The sequence below is a fragment of the Canis lupus genome, chromosome 8 (assembly GCF_003254725.2).
Source record: "Canis lupus dingo isolate Sandy chromosome 8, ASM325472v2, whole genome shotgun sequence".
NCBI classification, from domain to species: domain Eukaryota; kingdom Metazoa; phylum Chordata; class Mammalia; order Carnivora; family Canidae; genus Canis; species Canis lupus.
In genome coordinates, this window is record NC_064250.1 from 23,672,491 (window position 1) to 23,690,568 (window position 18,078).

Consider the following 18,078-nt stretch of genomic DNA (forward strand, 5'->3'; position numbering starts at 1 on the left):
AGAGTCCAGATTTTCTTTAAAAATAAGAAAAGTTTATAAAGTATCACTATCTGAAATAAAAAGGGTTATATCATCTGTGCTATGCTTAGAACAAGTCTAGTATTCAGTCTGGAAATTCTGCAGAAATAACATAATTTAATCCCCCACAATTGTAAACTATGAGTAACAGTTTGGGTGCATTTCAGTACTTCAAGCAATAAAGGAAGAGAATTTTAAAACACTCATCAGAAAATCCCAGGTACAAGATGTGGGATGTGCACAAATTATGGGAAAGACATGAGCCACTTTGTTGAAACCCTATTTCTATACCATGTGTCAGTTGTGGTGTAGGTGCTAGAGGATAGGTTCACTGAATATACCACCATGTTTTTCTTTCTCCAATTTAGGTTCCAAACAGTGACAAGTGAAGTTTGGTATGGGCCAACTTTCTTCTCACCAGAAAAGTTGGTAACAAGGGAGATAAATTGGAACTTGAGTGAACAATCTCATAGAACACAGTGGAACCCTGATACAGGAATTCCAATACACCAGAAAAGCATATGGGAAGAGGGATTTAAAACCAGCAAACAACCACTCAGTGAGAAGACAGATTAACTCATTTTAGACATACCAACTCTCAGAAAGATTTACCACCCACACATCTTTTCTTAATAAATTGCTAGAAGATACACAGCATAATAAAGGAGTAAATCAAAAGAGAGAAAAAGACAGGATTTAGGAAATAGTGAATCCTTGCCAAAAGTCTCGTAAACAAAAGTCCCAGAGCCAGTGTGATATATAGAATAATTAAAATGTTCTTGATTACCATTATCATTAATCACCATCATTAGTACATAATAGCAAACATTTATTGTCCATTACTGCATCCAAGACACTGTTTTACATGTTAGCTCATTAAATATGCACACATTCCTATAAAGTAAATACCACTGAGGGTATGAAGCTAGCCTTCCCCGCCCACCCCCCAGAAAAAACAACTAACAAATGGGGGCGATACATTGCCAACCTAGGCAGTCTGATGCCAGAAACCACACTCTTACCAGCTAAGTTCCATGATGCCCTCATCTACATCATCCAGCAGCTGGCATGTTATTTAGATTCATCAAAAGTCACCTAGGGTAAGTAAGTACTCCAAGAAAAAGGAATAATAAATAAAATTATCTGGGGATCCCTGGGTGGCGCAGCGGTTTGGCGCCTGCCTTTGGCCCAGGGCGCGATCCTGGAGACCCGGGATCGAATCCCACGTCGGGCTCCTGGTGCATGGAGCCTGCTTCTCCCTCTGCCTGTGTCTCTGCCTCTCTCTCTTTCTCTCTGTGTGACTATCATAAATAAATAAAAATTAAAAAAAATTATCTGAAAAGCTATTTATCATATAACTCTGGTTTGGAAAAATAGAAGTCATTACTTTGAAATAATTTGCTTATCCAACTACACAAACAGGTTACCCATGGGAAAAATGTATTTTTTTCATGGCAGGATCAAGTCTCCCATACACTTGTTTCCCCAGTACTTGAAACGTTAACATTATGCAGTTTTTAGGTCTAATTTATGAGACTGCTATGAGTTGTTGTTTATACCACCCAATCACTAAACTCTGTTGTGTGCATTCAAGACCTACCTTACAATCTATATAATAATAAATTTATATGATATCTATAATGAAATACCACCTATGAAAAACATTTAGTTTTTCATTGATTCAATATAAAGCTATATACGATACATGAGCTAGCTTTGTGGTGCTTTACCATAAAAGTATTGTCATGAAGGAAACAGTTAATTTTGTAAATTTGTTCAGAAACTAATTTATTTTGCAAATAAATTAAAACGGATTACACAAATAATCAAAACACAACATTGATACTAAATAAGAAGGGGTAGCTAAGAAATTGGGATAAAGATCAAAATGAAAGTAGAAAAAAATTTTAAATGTAATGCAACACAGAAATCTGTGTGTAAGTCAGGACTTTTAATTGCTGATCACAGAAACACAGCTCAAGCTAAGTTAATCATAAATGAGAGGTATTATAAGAACAGTAGAGAAGGTCAGAGACCAAAGAAAACCAGCATTATGAAGCATCTGGATAAAGGCAGCACTGATATCCTCAGCCAATAGATCATGAGACAAGAAAACTTTAAGCACTGTCTTGAGCTCATATTTGTTTCTTTTTTATTGATATTTTTCTACAGCAATGATATTTCTCATATGTTGGGAGAATGGCTTTAGGTGGCCAAGGGTTTACATACTCACAAATCTACGACCAGAGAGCAAAGTTTTCCTACAGGCTAAATTGAAACAAAATTAGAGAAAGACCTGACTCAAAAGTTGGGTCATGCCCCCAATCATACATTCATCACTGTGACCAGGGGTAAAGTAGTAATGTTGTCTATTTTGAGTCAGATACCTTGGCAAATTATTTTGGCCACATGTCCTATCCCCATGTCCAATTCCCTTGGCCACATCTGATTTCATCTGTGGTAAAGTAGACTGTTCTGTATGGGTTCACTTTTTCTAGAACTGTTCCCCCTTGAGCAAAATCCAGATTTTTTTCTGCTTTTGTTCTCGGAACTTCCACAAAGCCATAGGAACCCATAGACGTGTGCAGCTTGGTAAGCTAGGAGAGTCAGTGTTCCAGGGAGCAATCCTCCATCAATGGAGAATGAAAGCTGATGAATAAATGCCTTAACCATCATCGGTTAATTCTTAGAAGGCCTTGTTTCTCACAGTGGTGACTAGATTAATAATGCCCTTTTATGTTGATCTTTCCTGATTCAGTTTTACCATTTCCTCATTCTAGCTTCATGATCACCTCCCAAGTAAACAATCTGTACTTAATCATTACCTCAGGCTTTTCTTTCAAGGGAATCCAAACTAAAATGTCCATCCTTTAATCAATTATTTTATCCAGGAAATTAGTTTTGTCTTGCTTCTTCATTAGATCACTGACCACAACTTAAAAAACAAAACAAAATACAAAACCAACTTGTTCCCTTTTACCTTTGATGCAGTTTTCATGTCTTCTCTATTTTTATTGTCTATTTGGATGATTTCATGTAGGCTCATGTTATTAAAAATCATTTGCGCTCTAGTGATTACTAATTTACATTTCCAGTGGGGACTTTTTCCTCCTTGTTTGCCATAAATAAGCCACCATATTCTGAGGATATCATTGTTCAATCATTCACTTCTAATAAGTGTTCCCTAGAATCACATTATCAGAGAAGCCTTTCTTGACTATCATATGTAACAGTTTCCCATATTCTTTTAGCTTCTTTAGTAAATGTCATCACACTTATTACCACTTGGCATATATATATATATATATATATATATATATATATATATTTTGTTTGTTTGTTTGTTTGTTTTTTCTTGTCTTTCATTTGTATCTAAAATGTAAGCTTTGTGAGGGGAAGGGATAGTCTGCTTTGGTTAGTTCTATAGATACAAGACCTATAAGAAAGTTTGACATAGAGGAAACTCTCAGCTTATATTTGTTGAATGAATGAAAGGAGATGAATGAAAAAGATGACACTTCCAGTTCAGTCCACATTACTAAATTAGTGAGCTACTAGGGAGGAGAGGAGATTTCTTTAGATGGAATCTGGGATGTTAGTGATTTGGGTAATCAATAGAAACCAGGGTGAGCAGAGAAGCTTTCTGCTCCCCACTGGTATATACTATAGTACGTTATTGTTTCTAGAATTGAGTTATAAAGGTGACTCTGTTTTTCAGAATACACACACACACACACACACACACACATTGTATACAATGTCAATGAGGTAAAAGAAATGAGAGACATGAAAAACACAATAAATTTTGGCTTGAAAATGGATAAAATGGACCAAATAAAGAGGATATCATGTAGTATACTGAGAACTGCCTTCAAAAACATAATTACAGTAAAGGTAGCAAATTTTTATTTATTATTTGCATCTTATTTATATATTATATACATATATGTCAATAATGCAGTGTTTCCGGTGATTCCATTTTTGAAAGTTTTTTGATAAACTTTTTTACAAATGTGTCCCTTATAATTCATCTGAATTAAAAATTAATCATTGCTACAAAGATATTAAGGAGAAAACTCAGTGACTGATGGCAATTGAATGTACTGAAGAAACTATTATAACTTTCAAAAATTAAAATTTAAAAATAAATCTTCTTTCATAATATCTCTACATTCCCTACATCAAAATTTTGTACCAACCCATTGGATCATTATGAAAACTGGATTAAAATCCATCCATCTTTTTTATTACAATTCAGAAGTATTTCTCAAATCAAGAAAAATTTAATAAATCTTTACTGGACTTAATAAAAGAACAGAAGATTTATATATCTAATAAAAAATTCATTCAGTTCCAACAGTTTTATTTAATTTGTTTCCATATGTCTTATCACCTGTTAGATATCATTTTGTTTTTCAAAATACAAAGAATAGAAATCACTTCTAAAATAATTTTTATAGGAAAAAATATATAGATTTCTCAAATATTCCATGGGTCTGTCCTTTTAAAATGTGGTGGATTAAAGAGTGGCTTGCACAATCAAAAAGCATCAGGGGAAGATCTTCTTGGCTGCTGAACTTCAAATCAATTTTGTGATTTTAAGAGTCTTTTACTCAGAAAACCCACATAGGGTTTTCTCTAAAGGGTTCCAGACAATTAAGAAGGAGTTAAAATTAGACATTTCAAAATGGATGTGGAATTCATTTCTGTAGCTAAACTACAGAATTCACACCTTAGTTTCTTTTTGTTTTTAGGAGCAAAAAGGCTACTTTGCTGATTAATATTTCATAGCATGTCAAATTATGTTGTAATCCTTCCTTTCTCAAGGAGAAATAAGTGTAGTTCTCATTGAAATCTCTTTTGAGTATTTATAGCTAATCAATTAAGAATTAAGACCAATTAAAAAAGAATCTTTTAGGTTAGCCACTTGCTAATAATTGGGATATGCCTACTTTGAATATAAGTATTTGAAGATTTGAAAAATAGGGATAGTTTTATTTCAGAAAGATAATATTAGATGACAATGGAAATATGAATCTCTCCCAACAAATTATGCTCTCCTTTTGAGGACCAGAGAGAGGTTTTAAAAGTAATATGGAGCACAAAATAAATGAAGTTAGTACTGACATAAGCTTTTTTAAGTCACAAAGATATGTACTCCAGCACTTATCAAGAGCTTTATGCAGTAACTACCCTAGCACCATACTGGAAAATCTTTATTCTAGTCCCTTTTCATTTTAACTAGTTATGTGACCTTAAACAAACTATTTTTAATGTTTTGAGGCCTTATTTTTCTTTTTTGTGAAATACCAAGAACTTTCACTAAGATTTGTTCATATTTAATAATGTCATTTGTTTCAAAATTGTAATACATGTTTCCCTGCCAGTCCTTAATTTTGAAGTATCATATTAAACGTGTAATACTGTTAATATGAATGCTTTCCATATATTCTAAGCTCAAATAATCATAGGACAGTTGGCATTGTCAAAATATAAATGTATGCAATAGACCTTTGTAATTCATAAAAAGAGCAAATGGACACTACATACTTTATTTAATAAATTATTATTTTCACCCTATTTGTTAATATCTATATATTTATGATAATACCAAGATGACAAAAGAAAATCTAAGCAAATCTAAATACCAGAACTTCAAAAGAAAATCTAAAATAGTTGGGCCACATGATACTTTCTTTCCTGATACTGAGTTTCTTATGAACTGCATGTAGCTCAGTTTCATTAGGTAAGTCTTTTTTTTCCACTCAGTAATAAAAGAATCTTGAGGGAATATACAATTTCCTTAAAATTTATATCTGGTCTTTTTTTAAAGACAAGTTTAAGTCGCAGTTTATGTATCAACTTCAAAATAGCCACTGCTTGTCTTGTATCACATTCTGTACAGCTCATAAACAGGGCCCAACTGTAGAATAAAATTGCAATGTTCAGATTTGTTTATATCAGTTGCACTAATAAAATCTTCTAGTATGTATAAAAGCATTTCTACCACTATATCACTGTGTTCAGATCGTCAGTAGTTGTAAAAGTATAAGGAATGAACAAAAAGATATTATAGCAGCAGAAGAAATACATACCTTCTAAACTCATTTTAAGTCCCTGGTATGATGGAAAATAAATGCAGGTCAGAGAACCAGATGGCCAAACAGGCTGAAAAGAATTAAAAAAAAAACATACCTCCTTGTATTTATGCATGTCTCATTTTCAACTATTATAAACTTAACCTATCCTTATCCTTTGCAACATTAGTCTTCCAACTGAATATCTTTTCATGACCAAATTTTTTACTTGCTTTAAGTGTTGTGACATGTTAAAGCAAACAATTATATCATTACCTTAGTCCCAAGAGAAGTTTTCTTCAGGACTTTTTTTTTAAACAGGTGAACACAAAACCCTGCCCTTACAGAATGTATATTCTAGGTAGGGAAAAAATATACATATAAACCTGACCAAGGTGGCCTTATTGTTTCCCTCAGCTTGACTAATCTTTAGACAGGATTCTTTCTTCCTTTAAGTCCTGACTGACTTCTCATTCAGGGCTTTTCTGAATCCAGATGGACTAGACGCAGACATTCCACTCCTCCTTCCTTCTTAGGGTATTCACTTTAGAAAACTTACTATAAATTCTTTACATTCCCATTTGAGATGTAAATCTTTTTAAAAGCTGGGGAATTGTGCAGTCCCGGTGGCCCAGCAGTTTAGTGCCACCTTCAGCCCAGGGCGTGATCCTGGAGACCCAGGATCGAGTCCCGCATCGGGCTCCTTGCATGGAGCCTGCTTCTCCCTCTGCCTGTGTCTCTGCCTCTCTCTCTCTCTCTATGCCTCTCATGAATAAATAAATAAAAGCTTTAAAAAATATTTAAAGGGATGTGTAGACAAATAATAAACTGAATTTTTAAAAAATAGAAGCTGAGGAATTTTATAATTGAAAAGGACTATTTTTCTAAAGGACCTGGGAACCATCATCATAATCATCAAGGAAAATAATGCCCTTGTCTTCTCATGTCTCTGATAGGGTAGGAACCTATATTGAGTGGACACTTTGCTTCAAGTTCTAAAACTACCTCCTGTCATAAAGATATAAGAATTTTGACTTATCCTTAGTGTAAAGTCAATTAACAAACACAAATAGCCTATGACCCTTTCCATCTCAGCTCTTAAAGACTTTCAGCCCTTTGTTCCAATGGCATTCAGACAGTATCCTGGTCCCATCTCCTATTACAATAGCCTTGAAATTAAGTCTTTCTTACCTATTGAACTTTGCCCAGTGCAAATTTTGTTCTGACAAACTTAAGGATGTACTGTGGGGTAAAAAAGCATAAAACAAGACCTAGGTTACTCGTGCTGGTGCTGTGAGGAATGCCATGGGGAAAAGTATGCCTTTAAATTTGTAAGCAGAGTAGTCAACATAAGCCAAAGATAAGAAAAGATTCGAGCAAACTCTTGACAAAGACTTGAAGGTGAGAAGTAATACTTGTGGGAGGAGTCTTCCAGATAGATGAAACAGTAATTCAAAGGCCCTGAGGTATGAGTGAAGAACTGTAGAATGTGGTCATAGTGAAGTGTGGTCAGTGTAGTCATAGTGCAATGACAAAGTGACAAGAGTAGAAGAATCCAATATGAAATCACATGGCTAATGATATAGGGCCTTATATACTATATTAAGGACTCTGCTTTTATCCCTAGAGAAAAGGGGGAACCACTGGATGATTCTGATGTAGAACAAGTAATGATCTGACTTGTGTTTTAAAAAAAAAATGTAGCTGCCATATTGAAAACAGACATTCAGAGATAAGAGTAGAAGCAAGGGTACCAGTTATAAGTTTATTGCAATAATTTAGGAGAGAGAGAGAAAGAGAGGGAAAGACTCTTGAAGTAGAGTAGAGATGATGAGAAGAGTTATTCTGGATATATTTTGAATATATTTTGAAAGCAGAGTCAATAGCATTTCTTACCATTGGGTTATAAGAGTAAGACAGATGTTAAGGATAGATTGAAGTGTTGTTATTATATTTTGTTTTTGTATGTTTGATTTGTTGGTTTTGATGTTTTGTTTTTGTGTATTCATTCTTGAAGCACTGAGTTTCCTTAACTGAGCTGGTCAGTTTGAAGAGAAAGTATAGGATTTCAGTTTTGAACTTGTTATGTTGAAATATCTGTTTGATTACCAATACTTGAGGAACCATAACTAAATGAAAACTAGAAATATCAATTTCAAAATGTTAGCTATGACAATAAACAGAGGTTATAAATGAAAAGTTGTTAACCCTACACATAGGACAAAATATGGGCCTTATAAAAGTTAATATAAAATTAAATGTGCACTTGTGCATGTATAATTGCACCAATACCACCTTTCACTAGTCTGAATGAAATCTATAAATAATATAATCTGCCTTTATGATTAAAATATAAAGCTCCAGTGCATGTACTTTAAAAGATAATCTCAGTATGTAATCTTCTCATCATAATGTTCTATCAAAGTACTAAATAAACTAAAAATAAATAGGCTATAAATACTATATTTTACAATAAAATTAATTAAATTCAAAGATTTCTCTGGATTTTATGTGTCATACAAATTTAAAACACTTGGTTCTAAGTGTGTTAAAGCAAACTTACATTTCTCTGTTAAATATTTTCGGTAGGATTTATTAATGTTCTTCTTTATGAAAATTTCCTCTGCAATCCTTTATTTAAAAAGAGTTAATGATGTATAGTTATGACAGTATATTTTAAAATAATGCTAGAAAGAAGACCGTACTCTGCCGTGGAGAATGTATAACATTGCTAGCTCCTGCCCACTAAATGCCAGTTTAAGTACCTCACCTCCATTACTGTATGCACCAAAATGTCAGTTGTAAGTACCTCACCTCCATTACTGTATGCACCAAAATGTCTTCACACATTTTCAGGATGCCCCCATTGTAACAATTCATATAGATGAACACAATAGAGGTCTTTTGTCCATTAATCAAGGGAAGAAATTCAACTAGTCATATAAGTGATTGCCAGTTGAATATCTATTACTTTGACAAAATGTAGAAGAGAAGACATGTAGTTGAATACTCAGTTCTTTTACCTAAAGTTGTCAAAAAATATTTCTGATTTTTCAACCAGAAATGTTAATCTATACATGTATAATTTAATTTACATAAAGTTCATAATATATCCAATGTAATATCTTTATTATTGGTACTACTACTGGGCCACAATAGCGATCATGCAAGCATAATGGAAGGTAATATTCTTCATCTGGGGACAAAGAATATAAGATTAATGTTAGTTAACATTTATAAATCACTTGCTTTATGAGAGATATTCTACTAGATGTTTTGCATATTTTATCAGTTGGGGTCCCAATATCATGGTTGAAACCAAGGAACTCATCTCAATGATAACAACTCTTACCATATCCTCAACTTAGAAGAGCCACAGAGCTTTTCAAGGATGCTTGTGCATCCTTGTTTCCTACTGCTATAGTGAAGGGAAAGTTCCTGGTTTCCCTCAGGGTATATGGTATATAGTAAATCTACAGAGTGGATGTGATAAAATCCAATTCTACATTTTCATTTTTTAAGCCTTTGGATTATCCCCTCTTTAGCGTGCCAGAGAAGTGTTGGCATCTTAACCTTATTAATATTAGGCCCCTTTGACCCATGGTTTCTGTCAAACATTTAAGAAAATTGTTCAAACCAATATATTAAATCCATAATCTCTGTTCACATGTCTTTAAATCTATAAATTGGGTAAATCAAAGGTATATTCATTCCTGCATGACCTAACATTCCCACATGTATTTTTCAGATTCTGCATATAAAAACTTATAAAGTTGTACAATTCTTCTGGGGTGTAAGATACTTCCTTCTAAATCAAACTTTACACTTGTCCTTCCTAGAACATGATGGGATCCAATCCCAGCTATACATCTGAAGGCAATGAGAGATGATGGGGATATATCTTGGGGAAAATAATTTTCTCCATGCAAGGCAACCACTTTAGGTTTGGAGATTACCAGAGTCCTATTTTTTCATTATCAAGGAGCACAGACACCAGAGAAAAAGATGTGACCCATCAGATCCTCATTGTGAGGCTATGTTACACTCTGGGAGAGGAGACATGAGCAAAGTCTCATTCTGATTAACAAAGAGATACAATGAAAGATAAAGCTGCTGTAAGTTGGCTGATGAAGTGATACTGACCAGGACTTAAAAACAGTCATAGTGCAATGACACAGTGACAAGAGTAGAAGAGTCCAATATGAAATCACATGGCTTCATGTGTTCATGTCTTCTAAGAAGACATCTTAGAAGAAGTGCCACATTTCCACTTTCTGATCTCCTTTCTGTGCCTTCCATTTGTGAAACACAGTAGGTGTGGGTGTGTTTTCCTTTTCTTGGGCATGAAAGTTCAAGAAATGTACCTTGCAGAGTTCTTGTCTCAGCATTACAGAGGATAGAATTAGTAAAACTGGAGTTGAAAGACAATAGGTAAATTACCAGTATTCTTATATCAATTAATTTTGCCATCACAACAATATGTTATTTTGATCTCCTTTTCACAGATAAGGAAAATAAGGCAAAAGGAAGTTAAAAGAGCTACCCAAGTTATACAACTGGTAAGTACAGCAGAGATTTGATACCAAGCATCATATATTAGAATGGAAACACCTAAATAGTGTTAAAATGTATACGTTTTTTGGCTCCTGACAGATTAGATGATTCCTCCAAACCCTAGGTTTAATACATACTGCACCTTGGTTATAATTGCTTTAAATATATTAACCTGGTTGATAACCTGACTTATATAGTTGATCATGCATTTGGCATATATCATATTAGTGCAGAATAATACAGAAACTGATTTTTTTTATTTATTTATTTATTTATTTATTTATTTATTTATTATATTTTTTATTGGAGTTCAATTTGCCAACATAGAAACTGATTCATTTTAAAAGCAAACTCAAAGGTACCTGAGTTAATAATATTGTAACATCAATTTCTTGGTTATGACAATGTACTGACTGTGGAAGACATTACACTGGGGAAGCTGATTGAAGGGTACATTGGAACTTGTATTATTTTTGAAATATCTTCTGAGTCTTAAATTATTTCAAAATATAAACAGTCATTGTTTAAAAGTCAACTCAAAATCCTAAACAGTGGTTAAAAATGGATTCTAATGTTCTATGTCTAGTATGGGAATACATTTAAACATGTCTATATATAAATGAAAAATTGTAACATTAAAATCATTAAACTACTAGGTTAAAATACAATAGCAGGTGCCCTGAACATTTAATATTTAAAATTCAATACTAAGTTTTTACCAAAATCATAAATCTCAAAATAATTCTGACAGTAATTGCTACCGCATTTCACTGATAAGAAAGCTGAGTTTTTGAGACTCAAAAAGCTTTCCTAGCTGAGAGTAGACAACTGCAAAATATCAGAGTGAAAGCCCATGCCATTTCCACTGTAAACTATTGAGTCTGACAACATTTTACTATATCTTGTTTTGAAGAAGTTATGTTGTCTAGCTCACCATTATTGACATTTTCCAATTTAACTCTATACTATTTCACCTTGTTTATCTGGAAAACAGAGGTGAAATATTCTACAATATCCACCCTGTTCCTTGTAATGACTCTATATTGTATACTTAACTTGCGGGTTAATAGCTGGGAGGAACCAAAAACGAATAATTGCTTAAGAAATGTTGGGACCTCAGGAGTTCTTGGAGCATGTGTTTTGTACTCTCCTCTCCCTATAAATAAATAAAACCTCTAGGACAAATACGCACCTTTTGCTCAGCACTATAGTTTCTATGCTTAAGCATTTGTCCATATGTTCTCACAAAGGATGCCACCTCCACTGACCTGAAATCAATGACATTGTCAAACTACTCATTTGACAAATTAACTATCACTAGCATGTTTGTGTTTGACAAATATACTGTATTGTCTCTCTTGTTGTCTATGTAGAAATACATATTAATTTATAGGTTACTCAAAAAGCCGTGTAAAATTTCATGTCAAAGCAAATTATTTAGATGCTAACACTGAATTTAAGACTTTGATTAATTTTTCAGAGGATTTTTTTCAATGACTAAAGGTTCTTCTATTGAAACTAAATTCTATATAAATCAATTTCTTTTCTTACATTTTTATCACTGATGATTGGCTCTGAAAGAATAAAGTAAATTCCATTTGGAAATTTATGGTAATTTCCCTAATTATTATGTTTCATTTCAAAATTATAAGGAAGGAATAGAATTCTCTAAGGTTTTATTATCACCCAATTTAAAAATACTGCACTAGGTAATACCTCATGGTCATATGCTCAGGAGTGTGTTACATACTCATTATATCCATTGCATCATTTATGTTGGCTGGCTTTTGCATGTTTGATAATAAAACTATTGCACATCCATAATGGTTTTGCACTTTCCAGGAGTGATCAACATATGATGGTACTAAAAGATTTAATGTCCCTTCAGAGATTCATAATTTGTACTTGTATAGCAATCACAGGTAGAAACAGGAAACTAAAGCTTAGAAAAGATAAATAGTAAACATTATACTAAAGAAAATATGGGGCCTGCTTCTCCCTCTGCCTGTGTCTCTGCCTCTCTCTCTCTCTGTGACTATCATAAATAAATAAATAAATACCTAAAAAAAAAAAAAATTAAAAAAAGGGATCCCTGGATGGCGCAGCGGTTTGGCGCCTGCCTTTGGCCCAGGGCGTGATCCTGGAGACCCGGGATCGAATCCCACGTCGGGCTCCCGGTGCATGGGGCCTGCTTCTCCCTCTGCCTGTGTCTCTGCCTCTCTCTCTCTCTGTGACTATCATAAATAAATAAATAAATACCTAAAAAAAAAAAAACTAAAGAAAATAAACATATGGGAGTGTGTTGTGTTTGTGTAAATATAACCCAAACTTGGCCTTGTTCATATGTCAAAAAGAACTTAGACATACCTTAATGTAACTCCCACATCTATTTAACAAATCTAGCTTTCCTAGACTTTAGTTTCCTTGTCTCTAAAGTGGAAACATCAGTTTTATCTTCCATGTAGTATTCTTTTGAATACTAATTGAGATACCAAATGTAAGGTGTTTACCATATGATGAATTCAATAAACTACTATTCCATACATTTCTTTCTATACTAGCCTAGAGGTTAAGAACATAGACTGTGGATTCAGACTGCCCAGACAAAATTCCTGGCTCTCCATTTACTAGCTTTATGACATTTGGGCAAATTGCTTAAACTTTCTATGCCTTAATTTTCTCATGTGTGAACAAACTACATCTTTGAGGATTAAATAAATTAACATATGTAAATTAGATTAAAGAGTTTGTTCTCTATTAAGCACTAGAATAAGATTTTGTCAATATTTCTTTTTCTACTACTACTAGCACCACCATTGTAATCATTAGAATCAGTTTGTGGAAAGAATGGTGATACTCACCATCTTATCTTTCTCATCTCCTCAATCCACTGCCATCCATAATTAGCATCTCTTTTTCAATACTTTCCTATTCAGTGCTGTTAGGATGATTTTTCATTCTCCTTTCATAAAATCCCGTTGTCTCCTTTCAGCTTTTATCTTAGTTAAATTTGGTGATACCATTAGTTCTGTACTCACTTTTTTCCCAAAGTACTTGGTATTCTGTTATTAGCTGCCCCCCCCCTTTCCCCTTCATGCTGAATATTATTACTGGGCAATCTCATCTATGCTTGGGGCCTCACCATCTAACATACAAATGAATACAACTAATCCACATCTTTCTCTCTCTCTTTCTAGTCCCACCATAAATGTCAGGGCCTCAGAGATGCCTTTTTATATTTCCCAGATGAAGTAGGCCTTGCAATTCTGTCAGAAATTTTATGATGTATAATTATTTTAAAGCTTGAAGGACTTTTCTCAAATTCTATGTTCACTATCCTGCCTTCACTACTAGCTTGTAAACTACATAGGGTTCCAAGCCTATCCAACTCACCAGTGTATTACAGTGCCTTTCAGCATCCCAGGCACGTTTCTGACATTCAATTATGTTTGTTAACTGATCATCGAACTGAATCTTGAGTTCTATAACTGAATATCTACAAGTATTTGCAAATATCAATCTGAGTGTCCCAAAAGCCTAAAAAGCATAAATCCAGAAAGCAAATATTATAGTTGTTTTTTTTTTTTAATCTCTATAAGCTCTTATGGACTCATTGCTTGTGAAATTATTTGGGTGCAATAAATTTCCTTTGCAACTTCTCCAGAAATTCTCTTGAAGGTACAGCCTAAGCAATAATAATAAATAAAAATTTTAGAGTAAACTTAATTTCCCATTGGGCTATTGAATGAATGATTGCTATTACTGATTTTTACTTCATATGTAGTTTGTTACATTCAAGTATTTTTCCTTTGCTGTGCTATGAATAGTCCCTTTATAAACATTAAGGCTTCATTACAGATGGCAGGAATAGTACATATTTAGCAAATTTCTGAATATGTACATGGAACTATACAAACAGAGGTTCATTTGTTCATTTATTTTTGAAAAACATATGATAACAATAAAAATGTAACTTCTGTTTGGAGCAGTGTCCTGAGCTCTTATACTTCCCTGGCATCTGAGGACATTCTACTATGTTCACTGCTTATTCTCCTATCATCTGTCTGAAAGGTTAAGGATCAGCCCCAAGTTGTCTACCAACAGACCTAAGACTTCAGCTTCTGAAACATGAGCTATGAGCTGAAGTCTCCACCTTTCTTTACAACCTGAAATATACCCCAAATAGAGTTGAAGAGAAGAGATTCATTGTCTCATTTGAAATATCTCCATGTTGTATCTGCCTTTTGGTGCAGAATTTGCTTCATCATGGCTTTTATGGACATTTGTAATTTGACTGACTCCAACTATGCACATTGTATTAAAGACATATCTATTTCAAGAGTCCATATGGCTCTTCTAAAGAGAAATTTCATTTTTATTATCAGCATTGTCATCTTTGTCAAAAGGTAAAGGAGTTTCTTTTGAATGGTTCCCTGCTATGCATTTAAAAGTATATAAAGTGTATATTTCCCTAGCCACTTAAGAGTAATGTGTGTTTTTTAAATAGAGGAATTATTCCTAGTATAGCAAGAACATAGAATTTCAGGGCTCTAAGCTACGTATGAGGCACAAGTTAGCGATATCAATCATTCATTCAATACTCCAATGGGAAATTAGGTTCATTCTAAAAATCTATTATTTATATTGTAATTACAAGAAATTTTCTGGCACTGAAATAATTGAACAACCACACATCGAAATGAGGGAAGAGTGTTCATTCACAATGAGAGTTACTTTTTAGGAACATAAAACCAAAGAAGCATAAAATAAATATTTTTTTATGGGAGACCATTTTCTTGATATTACAGACCCCAAGCAAGACATTCTCAACTTTTCTTCACAAAGTAGTATGATTCCAGAAATTTGACTGTCAATGTCACAGTAAAGAATGATTTTGCATTATTTCTATAGTTTCACAATTAGTCTGCTTTGATTTTTGATATATATATATATTGAAATCAATATATATTGACCATATTTTATTGATATATATAGATATATATGATTTTATTGATATATATATTGAAATCAATATATATATATATATATATATATTGTTTTCAATGACCATATTTTATTTCTTTCTTCATGGTACTGTGTGTGCCTGGTGTTTGTTGTTATATCACTTCAACTAGTTTTACTCTGAAGTGTATTTTGATCTAGGTTAAAAAGAAATTCAGGTTAATTCATTTAGAACATATTCTTTCAAATTTTGGAGTTAGGAAGATATGAACCTTAAAGTTTTCATATTTACATTGATTGCTTTTAAATTTTCTCGTAAAAACCCAGAGCTGTTTTCTTTCACTCAGCCTGGTCTCTCTCAGGACTCTCCTTCCTGCCAAGATCAGCATGTTTTTTTGGATGCTATTAGCTTGCAAAGCTAAGGCATTTGGGATTTACTGGAAAATAAAAATAGGCTTGAACTTGTTCATATTCACCTGCTGTTCTCAAGATGAAAACACCCAGGAAAGCAATTTGGAACTGCAAAAAACTTTTTTTTTTAATTTAGGGAAATTATTATATTTAATGAAAGTATGTCAGCTCAATTTTGCACCAGAGAGAGAGTACCCCCCGCGCTTTGGAGAATCATGACTTGGTAGAAGCCTAAACTTTTCTTTGTTTGTTTAATTGTTATTATTTTTAACTCACCAGTCATGTATAAGCTTAATTTAAGAATTAAACAACAATATAAAGAATATCTCATTTTAATTTTCCTCTGTACTGAGACTTCTAAAAATTGTAATTGACAAAGAGGATCCTGAAAGTTTTCATGGGGTAAAAACTGACAAGATTCTATTGCTTACTTTTGATAAAGAAACAAATATCAAGTGTTTCACATTTATTTTTGTAATTCTGAATATCATTTTATACTTTAAGGGGGGAAAGAGAAACTCTGCAAGTTAATAACTTTTTTCTTCTTTTGTGCAAAATTTTAAACATTGAAGAGGTACAATATACTACAAAGAAGTCAGGAATGACTGTTTCTTTGAGTCTTCTTAATTTTTCTCTCCAAAAAATTCCCAGTTATATAAACTGTAGAGGTGAGAAAATATTGCTCCTTTACATTTTAATTTTTTTTTTTTTTTTTTTTTTTAATTTTTTTTTTATTTATTTATGATAGTCACAGAGAGAGAGAGAGAGGCAGAGACACAGGCAGAGGGAGAAGCAGGCTCCATGCACTGGGAGCCCGATGTGGGATTCGATCCCGGGTCTCCAGGATCGCGCCCTGGGCCAAAGGCAGGCGCCAAACCGCTGCGCCACCCAGGGATCCCACATTTTAATATTTTGAATTAGGTTTCCCAGCATTGTCCAGTTGAAACCAGTGATCTCGAAGAAACAACAACAGATTGCCTCTCAAGCCTTTCTTCAAACAAAATCTTTAGAGAAACCAAATACAAAGATGTCAGAGTTTCATGGAAGAGAAAAGGGCTTTAGTAGACTTTTCACCCCTTTGCCTGGTACCTATGCCACCTGGAGCTGTTTCTGCACCTCCAACAACCTCCAGGACTTCAGAGCACAGGTCAAGAGAAAGCAACTCTCACTTCTCTCAGAGGTGGCCTGCTTATCTTTATCTTTTTTCATGCATGTGAGAGAGATTTTGTCTTAGATATACCAATACCTTTTAGCTTCCATGTTCTAACAGGGCCAATGATAGCACTGCAGTAAGAATGTCATCTGCCTACACTCAGGCTCCATTGCTTGAAGCAACTTCTGTTTTGGATTTTGTATTTCAGCCTTGCATATGACTGAGCTGTAAGAGCACTTATTTTGCTGCTTGGCATGTTGTTCAATGGCTCTCCAGCAATCAATACCTATCTGCTGGGAGTTATTCAAGGCTTTGCCCCCTTTTGTTCTATTTTTCCATGCCTGGACCTTGATGAGATACATGTTGTCCAAACTACACTACATTGCTTAACCACAAGAAAGTATTTTATTCATGAAGAGGCCTGTATAAAAGCCATGAAATAAAAATGTGAGTAAATTTAACCCACAGCTATGGCAAATGTTTTTTCTCAATCACATACATCTGAAGCAAATATATATGAAGTCTTTAATTAAGTATTTCAATTTGCCACATCGCTTGGTATGTATAGTTGGGTTAAGAAATACTCAGAGGATATTTAGATATTCTTCTGATCTTTAACAAAAAATAGTTTTATGTATCATATCATTTCATAATATGAAGGGATCCCAACGTATCTGTGATTTTTTAAGTAAACCTGTATTAGAGTTTAAAATAGGGACATCTGGATGGCTCAGCGGTTGAGCGCCTGCCTTCGGCTCAGGGCGTGATCCCGGAGACCCAGGATCGAGTCCCATTCGGGCTCCCTGCCTGGAGCCTGCTTCTCCCTCTGCCTGTGTCTCTGCCTCTGTCTCTCTGTGTGGCTCATGAATAAATAAATAAAATCTTAAAAATAAATAAAGTTTA

General features: G+C 33.8%; 1 long non-coding RNA gene across 1 annotated transcript; it reads left to right on the top strand.

Annotated features, from left to right (window-relative positions):
* Positions 1-510: 510 nt before the first annotated feature.
* Positions 511-17,631, top strand: LOC112657520 (uncharacterized). Its single transcript, XR_003135076.2, has 3 exons — positions 511-1,118; positions 10,601-10,654; positions 16,944-17,631. It is a non-coding gene; the product is annotated as an uncharacterized LOC112657520 (long non-coding RNA).
* The last annotated feature ends 447 nt before the right edge of the window (positions 17,632-18,078 follow it).